Source organism: Phyllobates terribilis, unplaced genomic scaffold (assembly GCF_046119375.1).
Source record: "Phyllobates terribilis strain yellow unplaced genomic scaffold, ASM4611937v1 Scaffold_3__8_contigs__length_932513732, whole genome shotgun sequence".
Classification (NCBI taxonomy): domain Eukaryota; kingdom Metazoa; phylum Chordata; class Amphibia; order Anura; family Dendrobatidae; genus Phyllobates; species Phyllobates terribilis.
This window is the reverse complement of record NW_027362763.1, coordinates 506793960-506811909: the sequence shown is the minus strand read 5'-3', so window position 1 is coordinate 506811909 and position 17950 is coordinate 506793960. Positions and strand designations below refer to the sequence as shown.

The following is a 17950-nucleotide window of genomic DNA, read 5'->3' as shown; positions in this document are numbered from 1 at the left end:
CAAAACACACACACACACTCGATCAGCACTAAGGTTAATGCGTAGATGTTCTGTAAAATTCACTGATAGAACAGGAACACGATTCACGGACGTCTGAATGAAGCCTAAATGGTTGCCGCTACAAAGTTCTATATGAAGAAAGGAAGTTTATTGCATGGTGGACAACAATGCTATAAGGTGACGGCATTTAAATAAAGCTACTCGGAAATATCAGACTGATTTTTTTTTAAACAAAAAAAACCCCCACAAAACTGGGAAAGACATTGAACCTGTTAGCCCAATGTCTATTTTCATAGAAATTTATACCATACTTTGTACTTCACAATGACGTTCTGTAAGATTCATAGCCAAAAGTAATTGTGGACATGAAAGTAGGCTTCATACTTGTTCTTGTAGCAGAAGACAAGTGTTGGTGGTCATTACCATGAGATGAGAATTTTCTTACAAAAAACAGGAGTTATTGTGTTTCAGAAACCAGCAAGAGGCCAGCTCTGCACATATACGGTACAATGGACTATGTAATATAAAGTGTCACAAAGAAGACCGGAGCTAACCATCGCACATTTATAGCCAGAGAGAACAGTTCTAGGTGTACATTTCTTGTGCAGTGGTGTTGTGTGAAGGCCAGGTACACATTGCATTTGGGCCACACATCAGTGGCTCTGTCGCTAATGAGTATCACTAGGTACCTATGAAATATTTAGAGGGGTTGTCCAGGCTTGGGGGATCAAGTCTGCAATCTATGCAACTACAGACTTGTGAATCCTCACACTGCAAACAGTCAGTATTCTCTGCTGCCAGAAGCAGGAGCATGCGATTTGCATACATTTGGTCACATGCCTACTAGACGTGCATTGCCTTGCTCAAATTACTTGTATCCAGCGAGGCTGAACACGTCTAGTCGGAATGTGGCACATACAGTGACTGCAGACCAACTCCAAAGCCTGGACAACCCTTTTAAATTCAGCAGTCTGGGAAAAATGCAGAACAACTTCTGCAGATGAACAACATATTTGCTACATACTATACATGCTGGAAGGGAATGGTTTGTTTACATTGTGCTCTGGATAACCGGGCTCTCTATAGACCAGTGGTCCGCAACATTTCTTACCTAGAGAGCCACATTCAGTTCTGAGATATGGTTACAAGCCACATCCACCCTCCCCCACCACAGTATAACCAGAGCCATGATTACCTATATAGTGACAGTCAAAGCTTCCCCGCAGAAAGCACCTCGTGCCACCCTCCTTTATAGGCAATACACTTACATCCAGTGATTTCCACTTTATGCCCATTTGGAATGCTCACGTAAAGAACAGTATGGCATCCAACATCAACATCCCTCAAAATAATAGTCTAACTTCTGTGCAGCTTACCACATGTGTATCCAGAAGTACAACTCACCAGCTGTTTGCTACACTTTGTGCTAATGCACCAGTTTAGCAGACATCTGCGAGCCACACATGGGCCAGCAAACCACAGGTGGCTTTAGAGCCACAGGTGGAGTACCCCTACTATAGAAAGGAAACCAGTCCTACAGCCCCAGTCACCTATAAGAATATCTCTAAAGGCTTTTTCACTGGCACATAAAATTTCCATAATAAGCCAATGATGTACCAATCTGATAGCGCTTGTTGAAGGCTAATTAAATTCTGCTACGTCTCCCCCTTCATAGAGTTCATTACTATCGGTAGCATGTCCCCCAGTGACATGAGGGAATGTGCTGCTTACTAATGATGTTACAGTAAGTGCAAAAGTAGTAAAGAAACAATGTTTTCTTGATCGCTCAACAAGTTTATACAGATTGGGCGATTATACCACACCGTTCAATCCCAACCACCAAGATTGGATTTAGATGTAAACCATTCACTCGAGAGATTTTTTTATGATATACTAAACAAAAAAATGCCATCGCCAAACCACATGCCGAGTGCTCACATTTTTTGTATCATTTACATGTAGCGTTTTCTGTTAGAATGTCACATGACACGGTGTGGTTCTCTTTTGCTGCAAACGTTTGCATTTTGCAAAAAACGAAAAACGAGACCAAAAAGTGTCTTTTATAGATCAGTAGAACTTGCACCAATTGAGGATAATGTATGTTATTAGCATGCACAAGACCGGAATATATTTTGGCACAAGTGTGTTTGCTCGTCTTTCCTCCCGTTTCCAGTACTACGACTATAGATTCCCGTTTACACGAGTACTGCCAACCATGACAAAAGATGCGGTCATCATAAAAGTGAAGTCTCACTGATCCATTGCTGCATGTTTATTCTTGACAATAATTGGGAACCTTTGCGCCACCCAAGACTCTTGTCCAAGAAAAATAAAGTTGATCGGCACATCCCAAAAAAAATAAAGTATATATTAGATAAAATCTTCAAATTTTATTTCATATACATGTCAGACAATTAAAATCCACATGCTGGTGATAGAAAAATTACTTAACCGTTTCTGGCACTGTGTGTTTCCACACGGTTAGCATTCTCTATGACTAAGGCCACGGCCCCACTATCAGTGTTTTTTTTCTCAGGAGTGGGAGCAAAAACCAGGAGTGGGTGATAAGTGTAAAATTGGTGACTTGATTATATTATACCTTTTCTCTGATTGCTCCTCACCTGGTTTTGGCTCCCACTTCTGAGAAAAAACACTGACTGAATACTGACCAAATACTGATAGTGGGGCTGTGGCCTAAGGGCACACACAGCACCAGAAATGCATAAAAGTGTGAAAATTTGCATAAAAAAGACCAAAAAAAAAAAAAAAAAAGTGTGAACATAACTTTACTTCCTAGGAAGTGTAAATTTAGGTTAATGAAGGGTCTAAAAAGTCCTTGGCTACACCACTCATCTACTGTGTCCAATTTTTAAAGGGTGTGGAGTAACAAAAATAGAAATTGGAGCAAGTTTTAAATTTTTTTTTTTTTTTTTTTTTGACAGTTTGCAGTCGGTAGGTAACACTGCAGCCAGATTGTGCGAGTTATGGAGTAGTTCACATCCACAGTATTTGCACTTTATTCTCCAGAGTACATCATGCTTTAGATACGGCATTTTTTCCTGTTGGTTTTTTCAAGGGCTTAAAATAAATATAATAGCAAGTGTTACAAGAAGAAATCCCATCAGAAGCCCAGCATGGCCCTACAGCAGTGGCATTTACACCCATGGCCCCTCACTAGTAGAAGGCTAGTGGTCCACAACTACTTTGTGAAGGGTAAAACACAATGCATGCATGTGAGGAGCAGATAGGACTACAGATCCCAGCACACCTACCACTGTCACAGTAGGGGAGCTGGCTGCAGTCTGTGGACCACCAGTAGCAGGGGTCACATAGGGGGTCCTCGTGGGTCCTGGGAGCAGAGCACTGGTGCCCAGCCTGTGGTGCCTGCTGCTCCTCAGTGCCCGGCTCACAGGGCAGCTCTCCACCACTCCAGTCAGCGTCATGCATACACTCCACGGCGAACATGGTGCCCCTGCTGCTGCCAGCACGCTCTGTACATGCTGCAAGGACCGGCTTACTTTATTGTTTCTTCAGACCAGCTGGATCCAGACCCAGCCCCGGGTCCAGCAATCATGCCGCCCATCCCCCTCACACTGAAGGGGCTACCATGTGTGCACAGACCTGCCTTACATTTTTTTTTTGTAAAGCAAAACTTTATTGAAATGCCAGAAAACTCCCAGTTATCGGTCATTATTATAGCTGAACATGTCTCCTCTGAAAAAGTCAAGAGCCTCAAGTGCGGGAGCAGAAGCCATTATTAACCAATCAAATGGCTTCTTTCAGCTTCAAAACCTTCTCAGGAATATGAGAGGAAAGCTATGATTGGTTGCTATTGGCAACTACTCTTCTATATGTCTGTTCTATGGAATTATTTATCATAACTTTAGGTTTTATCTTTAATTACAAAATGTCCTTAACCTTTTGATGCCTTATTGACAAAACTATGACTCTTTCTATACAATAGTCATATCTATAAATTACAAAGTTGTATATATTATTTTATAATACATTTATTGATTTTACTATTTTATAAAGTATATATGTATATATCTTTTATATGTAAATACTTTATAAAATATTAAAATTATATATATATATAATATCTATTTTTTATGTCTCAATTTTCTAAAGTAAAACCATTAAAGCGACGACTATATATTTTTCATGTGTAATCATCCTGCCTCCATTTCCCTTCCTGCCGCACCCTCTGCTAAGAACGGTGTTCTAGTTTCTCATAAAAATAGGCTACCGCAGTGGCATGGTCGGAGGAGTTTCAAAGCGGATCTGTCACCATATTTTGCAGTACAAATTGATTTCATTATTAAATAGATCTCTCAGATCTGATGAGACAGGTGTACTTACTGTAAAAATCCACATGAGAAACGCTATATAATCCTTTTCGAAAGTGTACTGGCTGGTGAGCAGAGATTGAATATGCTTGGACTCATGAGCTCTATCACTCTTTGGCTATGTTCACATGACTGCATTTTTGGTGAAAAAACTGACAGCCCTTGGATCAATTTATTTGACCAAATATCCACAAGAAAATAAATCACAGCATGGACTAGTCTCTTTTGTATTGTAGATGAGACTCGCCTATTCAAGAAATACTAATAATATAATAATAATGATATAATAATAATTTTATTTATATAGCGCCAACATATACCGCAGCACTTTACAATTAAGCGGGGACATGTACAAACACTAAAGACATAGTGTAACACATTGTTCAACATTAGAGGAGGAGTGAGGGCCCTGCTCACAAGCTTACAATCTATGAGGAAATATGGGGGACACAATAGGTAAAAAGTGCTTGTCAAGTATGGTGCAGCCACCATTGTAATAAATAGGGGTTATGATATAAAGCTGCTTGATTCGATCATCAGCAAGAACGTGTCTAAGTACAGTTACGAAGTGCTATTGGGAGCATGGAGGATGTGGAGACAAATGAGTAGGAAGGGTCAGAGTCTGAGGAAAATTTAGAAAGAGGGAACAGGGAAGACTTACATTAGTGAAGTGAGGTGATAGTTCTTTTTAAAGAGATGTGTTTTTAAATGTGGAAACTAGGTATTAATCGGATTGTCTAGGGTAGTGCATTCCAGAGAACTGGCGCGGCATGAGAGAAGTCTTGGAGAAGGAAGTGGGTGAGAGCAATAAATTTATATTGTAATCTGTAACAGATGGGTAACCAGTGCAATGACTGGCACAAGGTGGAGGCATCTGTGTAGCTTCTGGACAGAAATAACACCTTTGCTGCATTCAGGACGGATTGGAGATGATTGTAGAAAGTTTGGTAAGGCCACGGCCCTACCATCAGTATTTGGTCAGTATTCGGTCAGTATTTTTTCTAGGAGTGGGAGCCAAAACCAGGTGAGGCACAATCAGAGAAAAGATATAATAGAAACAAGTTACCAATTCTGCATTTAACACCCACTCCTGTTTTTTATCCCACTCCTGAGAAAAAATACTGACCAAACACTGATAGTGGGGCCGTGGCCTAAGAAGGAGACTGATCAGTAAAGAGTTGCAGTAGTCCAGAAGAGAATGAATAAGAGCGACAGTAAGAGTTTTTGCAGTTTCAAAGGTGAGAAAATATTGGATTCTGGAGATGTGTGGAGGAGCTGGTGATCCACAGTGTCAAAAGTGGCAGAGAGATCCAGGAGAAACAGCAGGGAGTAGTGACCATTGGGCTTAGCTATTGATAGATCGTTAGGATGCGTGCCCACAATAAGTATTAGGCCACGGCCCCACTATCAGTATTCAGTCAGTATTTTTTCTCAGGAGTGGGGGCCAAAACCAGGTGAGGAACAATCAGAGAAAAGGTAGAATAGAAACAAGTCACCAATTCTGCATTTATCACCCACTCCTGGTTTAGTCTCCCACTCCTGAGAAAAAATACTGACCGAATACTGACCAAATACTGATAGTGGGGCCATGGCCTAAAAATACCAGCCCCAGAATTGGCGCATCCATCAGATGTGCAATTTTGGTGCTTTGCTCAGCTCTTCCTGATTAGCAATTGTTTAATTAGTAATGGCATTAGTAATGGTGAGGTGTCTATCAGACATCCCCATTACAAACCCAGTAATCCAAAAAAAAAACCCACCTAATACTTTTTATGCATTTTTTGTATGTATTTTTTCCGCAAGCGTTTTTGACTCGTGCGTTTTTGTCTTAATAAAGTTGGTTGAAACACAGGCAACAGAGCAGACAGGAAGTTGCCCAAAGCAAAGAGTTCAGTAAAGTAGATAGATGGAGATCATGCAGATACCTAATGTCACAACCCCCCACATATTATAAACTTGCCCCCTTTAGTGCTTTCATGTGGCATCAAAGGGTGTGTTTAGCCTTGTGTAACCTATTAAATAAAGAAATAAAACTATGTCACAAACTATATTCAAAATAATAAAAAAAACTACACCTTGCCATTTTCACAGTGGCCATTTGTGCTTTTTTAGATTCATACATCCTATTGTTTCAGGAGATAACATATGTACATAGCTACAATGGGCGAATCACGACCCTATATTTTGTATTGATGTATCTAATTGCATCTACAAAGGTCATTGTGAAGGAGAGACTAGCAGGGTCGGCTGTGACATCGCCTATTGTGATTGGTGGATCCTGTGTTATCAATCTAGTATAGATATGTTACCTGTCATTGTAACCCTGCCTCTGTAATAACAGTAAGGTGTAAACTCTTGCTGAAAGGACAGGACGTATGAGTCTAAAATAGCCCTTTTGGCTAGTATGAAAATTGAAGGATAACTAATTTTATTTATTTTTTAATAACGATCGTTATATAAAAAAAAAACATTGCCAAATAAAAAGAAAATACATATAACATAAAGACTTGACCTAATCGATATGTCATTTTCTGATTATGCACTCCCTTTAACTGGGTTGTTGAGTAACCCATACTATCAAGAATTTGTCAGGTATGCCACATAGGGTAGCTCACTATTACATCAACTAAACAATGTCGTACGTTATTTCCAAGGCTGACTAAATTTGGTGGTATTTGACACTACCTATGTGCATTGCTGTCACTAGGCTTCTAAGGGTAGGTTCACATGAGTGTATAAAAAAATCGTTCAGTTTCATCCCAAAAAGTTTGGTGATTTTTTTCACTTGTCATCCGTGTACAATCCGTTTTTTTTATGGCAGCAGCTATTTATCACTTACATGACCATCTACAGTTTCCTTTGTTACTGAATCTCAATTTATCCATAAAAATAGGATGCTATACTGTGTCTCTGTATGGCATTTGATTATTTTTGCGCACCCATAGGCTTGGATGGATGACTTTCATCTGATTTACAGAATAAATTAGTGGATGCTGCAACCGTAAATGTCATGATTAATCCCCATATATTTTATTAGGAACAGAAATTGATGGGATACATCACATTTTAAAAAAAGACATGAAGAAACTGGAGCAAGTTCAGAGAAGAGCGACCAGAATGGTGAGCGGACTGCAAACTATGTCCTATGAGGAACGGTTACAGGATCTGGGAATGTTTAGCTTGCAAAAAAGAAGATTGAGACTTAATAGCTGTCTACAAATATCCCATGGGCTGTCACACTTTAGAGGGACCATCCTTATTTTCATTTGCACAAAGAAAGACGAGAAGGAATGGGATGAAACTGAAAGGGAGAAGATACAGATTACATATTAGAAAAACTTTTTGACAGTGAGGGTGATCAATGAGTGGAACAGGCTGCCACGAGAGGTGGTGAGTTCCCCTTCAATGGAAGTCTTCAAACAGGGGCTGGACAGACATCTGTCTGAGATGATCTAGTGAATCCTGCATTGATCAAGGGGTTGGACTCGATGACCCCGGCGGTCCCTTCCAACTCAACCTTTCTATGTTTCTGTAAATACTGGCAAATCAAAGGCAAACCAACATCTTTTAATATTTAATATAGCGAGGCAAATATTTATTTAGGCATGTTTATATAGTGTTAGGTTTGTACTCTGACCTTTGTCAGCCTACTTTAACAAAGATGTTAACAGCAGAGCAGGATGTGCCAGCCTAGCACAGTATTATAGGAGATTAGGTGTCTACGTGATAAAAGGGAGTTTGTCACAGGTTGCCTCAGGTAAATCCAACCTCTGGTCTCATTTCTTTCCTACTCAAAAAGCCTAAATCCAAATGACAAAGATATTAAAGGTAACCTGTCAGGAATGCTATTTACCTGCAGATATAGTGGTAATCTAAAGGCAAATAGTATAGAAATCATGTTAGAATGGTTTTCAGAAAGGGTGTTACAGGGAGAAAATGAAGTTATATTCTCCCTGAAGCTGCTTGCTTCCAGGCAGTGGGGCGGTGCAGGGAGCTGTAACAGTCACCGCTCACTATATTGTGAGTGCTGTAATCACTCGCCTGCTACTTGATTGACAGCCTGCTCTGACGCGCATGTGCAGAGCAGGGTGTCATTCAATGTACCTGTTCCCTGCACCGCCCCGATGCCTGGAAGCAAGCAGATCCACGCTCACGATAATTACTTAGTAGAATTAGGAATGATAGTTGTAATTAAAAGGCATGAGCTATTTCAAATACACAAATTACCCAGGACAAACCAATGTGGAGGTCTCTATGCGTGTTGCTCCACTGGTGAGCAGCCGGCCAAAGGTTGATGAAGCAGAAGCAGCTGAGCCAAGCGTGCAGGTTAGTGTAACGGGAGCCGAAATCTATTACAACGCTGGGTGCAGGGCACAGTGGAGTGAGTTTGTATGAAAAATCTTCCTTCTCTCCCCTTTCTCTGCTTAATACAGCCCATATCAAGCTGTACATTTCTGTACAGCATTCCAATGTGGGGGCTGACTGTCTGTGTAGCCAGAGCTGCTCTCTGCTAGACTGGGGAGTGGGTGGCGAACCACCATTCCCTCTCAACCCCCACACACCAGCTGGTGAGTGTGGGCCACAGTGTCCTCCGCAGTATAATAGTATAAACAATTAGTAGGTGTCAAGTCCCACTCTATTTGCCCACTGTAAGATAGCCACCGGACAGATCCTTAACGGGAGATATGTATCACCAAGGTTGGTAGCTTCGGTGATGTGAAACTGGAAAAGTATGCTCCAGCACATATAGTGCTGAGAGGGTTAATAGGGCAGTCATAAGAGATGGGTGGGAGTGGCTGCTTACATATCCCCACCCCGGGGCGTGGTTTGTTGTAAATAAAATGGAGGCCAAGTGTCTCATTTGGTGTCTGTGTCTGGAGACGTGTGGATCTCCTGTGTGTTGGTCTGTGCTAAGGCCTTGAGAACTGGACCCTGACTTCTAGCGGGAGAACCCGCACGATTGCATGGACCTTGTGCTTTGTGTTTTCCCTTTGTGTCAGAAAAGGCTGTCTTTTGTTTGCCTATGCTAAGCGGTTTATGAAGTCAGAATAAACCTGCCTGAACATTTTTCTGAAAATGTTTCCTGTTCCTACCTGAATCGCGGCTGAGTGAGTACCAAACTCCTACATCACATATATCAATGCCTTAGAGTGTCATGTAGTGATCCAACGACATGGTGGCAATATTTTAGTGACAAACCAATGCAGGACATGCTAAAGCATATATATATATAAATATATAGTGGGGAAAATAAGTATTTGATACACTGCCAATTTTGCACGTTTTCCCACCTACAAAGAATGCAGAGGTCTGTAATTTTTATCGTAAGTACACTTCATCTGTGAGAGGCAGAATATAAAAATAAAACAAAGGAAAATCACATTGTATGATTTTTAAATAATTAAACTGCATTTTCTTGAATGAAATAAGTATTTGATCACCTACTAACCAGCAAGAATTCTGTCTCTCACACACCTGTTAGTTTTTCTTTAAGAAGACCTCCTACTCTGCACTCATTACCTGTATTACCTGCACCTGTTTGAACTCGTTACCTGTATAAAAGACACCTGTCCACACACTGAATCAATCGCACTCTAACCTCTTCACCATGGCCAAGACCAAAGAGCTGTCTAAGGACACGAGGGACAAAATTCTAGACCTGCACAAGGCTGGGATGGGCTACAGGACAATAGGCAAGCAGCTTGTTGAGAAGGTAACAACTGTTGGCACAATTATTAGAAAATAGAAGAAACATAAGATGACTTTCAGTCTTCCACGATCAGGGGCTCCATGCAAGATCTCACCTCGTGGGGTAAGTATGATTCTGAGAAAGGTCAGGAATCAGCCCAGAACCACAGGAGGATCTGGTCAATGACCTGAAGAGAGTTGGGACCACAGTGTCAAACATTACCATTAGTAACACAATATACCATCATGGATTAAAATTCTGCAGGGCGCGCAAGGTCCCCCTGCTCACACCAGCACATGTCCACGCCTGTTTGAAGTTCGCCAGTGACCATCTGGATGATTCAGAGGAGACATGGGAGAAGGTCACGTGATCAGATGAGACCAAAATGGAATTTTTTTGCATCAACTCCACTTGCCGTGTTTGGAGGAAGAAGAATGATGAGTACAACCCCAAGAACTCAATCCAAAATGTGAAACATAGTGTCGCAAACATCATACTTTGGGGGTGCTTTTCTGCAAAGTGGACAGGACAACTGTACCATATTGAAGGGAGGATAGATGGGATCATGTATTGCAAGATTTTGGCCAACAACCTCCTTCCTTCAGTAAGAGTATTGAAGATGAGTAGTGGGTGGATCTTCCAGCATCACAATGTCCCGAAACACAAAGCCCGGGCAACTAAGGAGTGGCTCCGTAAGAAGCATTTCAAGGTCCTGGAGTGGCCTAATCAGTTTTCAAACCCTATCCCAATAGAAAATCTTTGGAGGGAGCTGAAACTCACTGTTGTCCAGGAACATCCCTGAAACCTGAAAGCTCTGGAGAAGATCTGTATGGAAGAGTGGGCCAAAATCCCTGCAGCAGTGTGTGCAAACTTGGTCAAGAACTACAGGAAATGTCTGACCTCTGCAATTGCAAACCAAAGTTTAAGTAACAAATATTAATTTCTGTTTTTCTATTGTACCAAATACTTATTTCATGCAATAGAATGTAATTTAATTCTGTGAAAATCATGTTATTTTTTTTTAGATTCAGTCTGTCACGGTTGAAGTGTACTTACCTACGTTAAAAATTACAGACCTCTCCATTCTTTGTAGGTGGAAAAACAAGCAAAATGCTCAGAGTATCAAATACTTATTTTCCCCATTGTATACACTATTATATATATATATATATATATATATATATTATATACAGTACAGACCAAAAGTTTGGACACATCTCCTCGTTTAAAGATTTTTCTGTATTTTCATGACTATGAAAATTGTACATTCACATTGAAGGCATCAAAACTATGAATTAACACATGTGGAATTATATACTTAACAAAAAAGTGTGAACCAACTGAAAATATGTCTTATATTCTAGGTTCTTCAAAGAAGCCACCTTTTGCTTTGATGACGGCTTTGCACACTCTTGGGATTCTCTTGATGAGCTTCAAGAGGTAGTCGGTCCATTTTATACAGACCCCGATTCCGACTCTGACTCCACCAAAATGGACACCGACTCTGACTCCACAGAACTGATATATACACAGTTAGGTCCAGAAATATTCGGACAGTGACTGAACTTTCATGATTTGTGCTTTGCATGCCACTATTTTGGATTTTAAATGAAATGATTGAGAGACAATTGAAGTGTAAGTCTTCAGGTTTAATTAAAGGGGTTGAACAAAAATATCCTGTGATACGTTTAGGAATTGCAACTATTTTTCTACAAAGCCTCCTCATTTCAGGGGCTTAAAAGTAATTGGACAAATTAAGTTTACCATAAATAAAATGTTAATTTGTAAGACTTTGTAGAGAATCTTTTGCAGGCAATCACTGCCTGAAGTCTGGAAGCCATGGATGTCATCAAATCCTGGGTTTCCTCCTTTGTACTGCTTTGCCAGGCCTTTCCTGCAGCTGACTTCAGTTGTTGCTTATTTGTAGGTCTTTCCGCCTCACGTTTTGTCTTAAGCAGGTGAAATGCATGCTCAATGTAATTGAGATCTGGTGACTGACTCGGCCATTGTAGAATATTCCACTTCTTTGCCTTGAAAAACTGCTGGGTTGCTTTCACGGTATGTTTTGCGTCATTGTCTATCTGTATTGTGAAGTGCCTTCCAACCAACCTTGTTGCATTTGGTTGAATCTGAGGAGAAAGTATCGCCCTGTACACTTCAGAATTCATCATGCTGCTTCTGTCTTCAGCCACATCATCAATAAACACTAGTGACCTAGTGCCATTGGAAGCCATGCATGCCCATGCCATCATACTGCCTTTATCATGTTTTGCAGAGGATCTGGTGTGCTTTAGATCATGAGCCGTTCCAAACCTTTTACATATTTTCTTCTTCCCGTCATTCTGGTACAAGTTGATCTTAGTTTCATCAGTCCAAAGAATGCTTTTTCAAAACTAGGCTGTTCTGGCCTGTCTATTTTTAAGGCTGATTAATGGTTTGCACCTTGTGGTGAACCCTCTGTACTTGCTCTCATGAAGTCTTCTCTTTATGGTAGACTTAGATACTGAAACATCTTCTCCTGAAAACTGTTCTTCACTTGGGTGGATGTTGTGAAGGTTTTTTCTTCACCATGGAAAGGATTCTGCAATCATATTCCACTGTTGTCTTCTGTGGACATCCAGGCCTTTTTGAGTTCCCAAGATCACTCGTGCATATTTTTTTTTTTTTTTGCAGAATGTATCAAACTATTGATTTGGCCAGTCCTAACATTTTTGCTATCTTTCTAATTGATTTCTTCTCTTTTTTCAGCCTAATGATGGTCTGTTTCTCTTCCGTTGAGAGCTCCTTTGACCGCATGTTTGAGTTCACAATACCTGGAAAAGCCTATCCAGCCCTTTAAAGAGCTTTTGAGATAATTGTCCAATTACTTTTGGTCACTTGAAAAAGGCATCTAAATATTAACCCCTTTAAAGCCTGGGGCATAATAGTACGCACCAGGCTATCACCCCCGGTTCAGTGAGGGCTCTGGCACTGAACCCGCACTGAACCGGGCACATGTCAGCTGATTATTACAGCTGACATGTGCCCGCAACAGCCACGGGTGGAATTGCGATCCACCCGTGGCTGTTAACCAGTTAAATGCCGCTGTCAATCTCTGACAGCGGCATTTAACATCACTGCGCCGGAAACGCGTCACTTACCCCGCCCATCTGTGACCCCGTCACGTGATCGCGGGTCACTGATGGGTGGGCATGGCAACTCTGGGTCGGCAGCAGACCCCAGTGGTTGTCATGTACTGATCGCTATGAGCGCTACCTAGTGGTCGGCGCTCATAGCACAGGAGTATTTCTGTTACATAGAGGTGATCTGCTCATCACCTGTATGTAGGAGAGGCGATCAGACAGTTGCTGCTTCTAGTCTCCTATGAAGACTATAGAAGCAAGCAAAAAGTGTAAAAAAAAAAAAGTTATTAAAAAAATGTAAAAAAAATAAGTTTAAATCACCCCCCTTTCGCCCCATTCAAAATAAAAACCAAACCACATACACATATTTGGTATCGCCGCGTTCAGAATCGCTCGATCTATCAATATAAAAAAAGAATTAATACAATCAGTAAACGGTGTAACGAGAAAACAATTCTAAGCGCCAGAATTACGTTTTTTGGTCGCCGCAACATTGCAGTAACGGGCGATCAAAACATCAGATCTACCCCAAAATTGTATCAATAAAAACTTCAGCTCGGTGCGCAAAAAATAAGCCCTCACCCGACCCCAGATCCCGAAAAATGGAGACGCTACGGGTCTTGGAAAATGGCGCTATTTTTTTTTTTTTAAGCAAACTTTGGATTTTTTTTTCACCACTTGAATAAAAAAAAAACCTATACACGTTTGGTATCTACGAACTCATAATGACCTGGAGAATAAGAATGGCAGGTCAGTTTTAGCATTCAGTGAACGTGGTAAAAAAAAAAAAACATCTGTGGTATTGCACTTTTTTTGCAATTTCACCGCACTTAGAATTTTTTTCCAGTTTTCCCGTACAGGATATAGTAAAACCAGTAATGTCGTTCAAAAGTACAACTTGTCCCGCAAAAAATAAGCCCTCACACGGCCATATTGACCAAAAAATAAAAACGCTATGGCTCTGGGAACAAGGGGAGCAAAAAACGAAAATGCAAAAATGGAAAATCCGAAGGTCCTTAAGGGGTTAAAGAACTGTAGTTCCTAAACCGTTACTCCAATTAGGATGTGAATACCCTCAAATTAAAGTTGAGAATCTGCACTTTAAGCCCTTACTGATTGTATAACTGTATATGTTTTGGAAAACAGCTAAAATGACAAAACTTGGGTCACTCTCCAAATATTTCTGGACCTGACTGTATATACATAGTATATATGTATGTATGTCTATATTAGACATGGTAATGCTTGTTATATTTATTGAGTTACCCCTTAATGACCACTTATATGCTTTTTTACTGATTTGCTGAATAAGAGAATAGTGTCTCCTTAGGTAATGCAGCAGGCTTCAGCTGTATACTATAGCTGACATGCTGCTGCATTGGCCATGATTGGTTTTGGCACCAATTGTGGCCGTTTAACCTCTCTAGATGCTGCTGCCAAGAGCAAAAACTGCATGTAGATAGTTATTAGAGAGAGGGAGCTTCTTCTTTAACCCCATTGGCACCCCGCAATCACAATCGTGTGATCCTGATCGTCAATGGCCTTGTGGTCTTCCAGTAATGGGGACAGTGAAGCTGGCACTGATTGTGCACAGGACTCATGTGACATAACAACCTCATGTGAGCCGCGGGAGAGTGAGCGCCAATACCATTGGAACAGTGTCGGCACCAGAGGTGAGTATAGGTGTTTTTGTTTTAACTAGCCAAACATGAGTAATGAGAAGGGGTTGTCCAAGTAGTGGACAACCCCTTTAATGGGACTCTGTCGCCAGTTTTTTTATATGATACCTACAAAGAACAAAATGGAGTAACTAAAGACTACCCAAAAGTTGGAATGAAAAATATGATTTTGTTAAAATATCATTTTAAAAACATCAATAATAAAATAATGATGGGTCAGAAAGGAGAGAATCAAGAAAAAAAATAAGGGAGATAGTCCTCAGCAATTACATAATTGGATTAAAGGATAAAAAGGGGAGTATCAAACATCACCCAATAGTGGTCGTAACCATGGACACCTAAGGTCCTGCAATGTCTGCACATGAGGAAAGAGACAAAGTGAATCAGAAAAACTACACTACATTTCTAATTGGTTGTATTTGCTAATATTGATATTATTACACCTACTACATATTGGAGATGCGAATACCTCTTTAACCCTCAAAGATCAACACTGTCAGAGATTGACAACAACTTCTAAGTAGTTAAACAGCACTGCTTCATACACCCACTGTATATGGAGTGCGCTCAGCTCCTCAGACTGCTCCATACACCTGCACACGAAATGTGCTATACATGTACGTCACATATTGAGAAGTATGACTTGTTAAACAGCTTGTATTCATACTAAATGTATTGCTGTTCTTATTATTAATATTTAGATCACGTGACTCTCCCTGACACATGTTGATGCCAGGAGATTAAAGCTGAAATTAGCGGTGGCTCCAGTATGGAAACCTCTGCTACGCTACAGATGAGGAGCCCACCAGGGGATTCCCCGATCAGTCGGTGGGCCAGTCAGGTCCTTGACCTAATCAGTGTTTAACAATAACCACAAACCTATATAAAAGTCTATATAAAAGTCTGTTCAGCTTCTTCTGCTCTCTAAAATGCTAGTGGCAGATCACATTCCCCTTAAAAGATTTGTTTAGATGAGATTAGAAAAAAAAAAAAGTGAAATTGTCAAAAGGTGTTTGTATGGCTTTGAGCAGAAATACATATTGTCTTTCATGTTGTCTTACATGTTGTTTGACATGGTGACAAGGGTGTGTCTTGTCAGTCACAAACACTTGCTTTGCAAAAGCAGAACACATGAACAAGTCAGTACCTGAATAGAGACTGTCTATGTGTCTATGTTTTAAAATAGTCTGCAGTTTTAAGCTGGGCATACACATTAGATAAAAAGATGCCAATTTGCAGATGTTCTGAAGTTGCATGTCGCGTGCAACTAGCACTCACAACTAGGCAAGTGTGTCGCAACTTCCGACCAGGAACGGAAAGTCCAACTTATTTGGAAACATTTGTGACTCTGTGTTGCAGTCGGACTATGTTGCCGGTCACAACATAGGAATTCATTATATCCAATGCTGCAATGTGTCTCCTGCGGTAGGAGTTGCAGTTTTACCAGAATCTCAAAAGATTGAGGGCTACAAGTCTCCTTAATAATGGGGTGATACAAGCACTGTATAAGACATATTTAAGGAACTTGAGTCACATGTAAAGAATTTATTTACGAAACTATGGAGGTGCCTGGGGACACTTGAGTTTGCCTGGCCTCTTCTCCTCACTTGGACACCAGTGCTGCCTCTACCCAGTATACCCGCTATCCCTCAACTCTGAACTGCATGATGAAGGAGGCAGAGAACAAAGCTGGGTACCGCAAGTGAAGAACGCATGCTGGCAGGTCAGCGACTGATCGTGTGCCAACAGAGAAGATTTGAGGAAACTAAAAGACTATGGAACCCAAGTGGAATATGCACCTTAATCCAGGACTGTCCTGCTGGATATGGGATGGTTATGTGTGGCACCCCAGGGGTCTGGTCTCCACAGTAATAGCAATGTTATGTCTGAGAGCAGGTGGGAGGTCTCTTGGTCAGGAATCCTATTCATGCCACACCTCCTGCCCGGTCCTGGGAGGGGAAGGACTTCCCCTATATAAAACTGGGGCTGAGGCAGGGTTAGAGAGAAGAAGAGGAGCAGCTTAGGAAAGAAAGATCAGGAGCTCAGTGGGAGCAGTGCTAAAAGGAATCAGGGGCTGGCAGCTGAAGAGCTCGCCCTGATTGAAGAATTACCACCGGACCCGGAGTCCGAGGCTGTGGGGATTAACCCAGACCCAGCAGCAGAAACCGCCCGGCAGGGGATTTCAGGTCCTCTGGCCAAGAAACCCAAAGGCATGGTCACACGCGTGGGACCAGCACCGCCGTCGTGGAGCGGAAGCCACTAGAAGGCCCCGAGTCACCGGCCATACGGGTGAGCACCACACGGTACACTCAGGGACGTGGGCTACCTTTACCCGCCTCTAGCAAGGAAGCCAGAAGAGTACAATTAGTTGGGGAGGCCTACAACTCCGCCTGGCCAAGGGGGATCCCATCTGCTCAAGGACTGACCAGGCCCCGACCGCTAGCCAGTACTCCGGGAGGGTCTATCTTTATCACCAGTAAAGACCCTGAACTACACCGCATCGTCTCTGAGTGGTTCCTGCTACCCCCATCATCCACGTCGGCTGCCCTGAGGCCATACCCCTCCCGTTGGGGGTTATACCATCTACGTTGCACTATCCTACCACCGGCCTCAGCGGTCTGCCCTGCAGCGGCAGCTCCATAGCTGCATTCAACGGGTGGCGTAGTCGTCCTACATCTACTGCTAATATACCGCCACTTAGTCTGACTCCCTGGGCACGGACCGGGTCACCGCCACGAGACTACGATCCCTATCTGATCCGGCTCCGGGTAGGCTCCCGCGTGCGCAACACTGCGCGACTCAGGCCCAGGGGCGCGTCAGCTTTTGGCGTAGTCGGCAGGATTACGTGCCCGCAACCGCCGGGTACTGCGTGCCTGAAAAAGAGACTTTTAAACTAACCTGTGGTGAAGATTCCCGCCATCCGGCGCCATCTTCAGCCTTCTTCCCGCCATCCGTGAAGTTTTCCCGCCATCCGGCGCCATTTTCAGCCTTCTTCCCGCCTTCCGTGGAGTTTTCCCGCCGTTGGACGCCATCTTGAAGACGCCGCGCGGGAAGAAGAGGGGCGTGGACTCCAAAAGCGCGCGAGAACTGAAGCCCCGCCTCACGTCCAGA

At 42.1% G+C, this 17950-nt stretch overlaps 1 protein-coding gene across 7 annotated transcripts in view; it reads right to left on the bottom strand.

The window, feature by feature from the left end:
• The window catches only part of NCOA7 (nuclear receptor coactivator 7), a 139600-nt gene that overhangs the window by 49157 nt on the left and 72493 nt on the right, over window positions 1-17950 (bottom strand). Inside the window, exon 1 of one of the 7 annotated variants that reach the window (XM_073676025.1) lies at window positions 3519-3564. The exons of the other annotated variants lie outside the window; for them this stretch is intronic. The gene's annotated coding sequence lies outside the window, so the exon portion shown is untranslated. Of the gene's footprint in view, window positions 1-3518; window positions 3565-17950 lie in introns of those variants that run through there. 7 annotated transcript variants of the gene reach the window in all.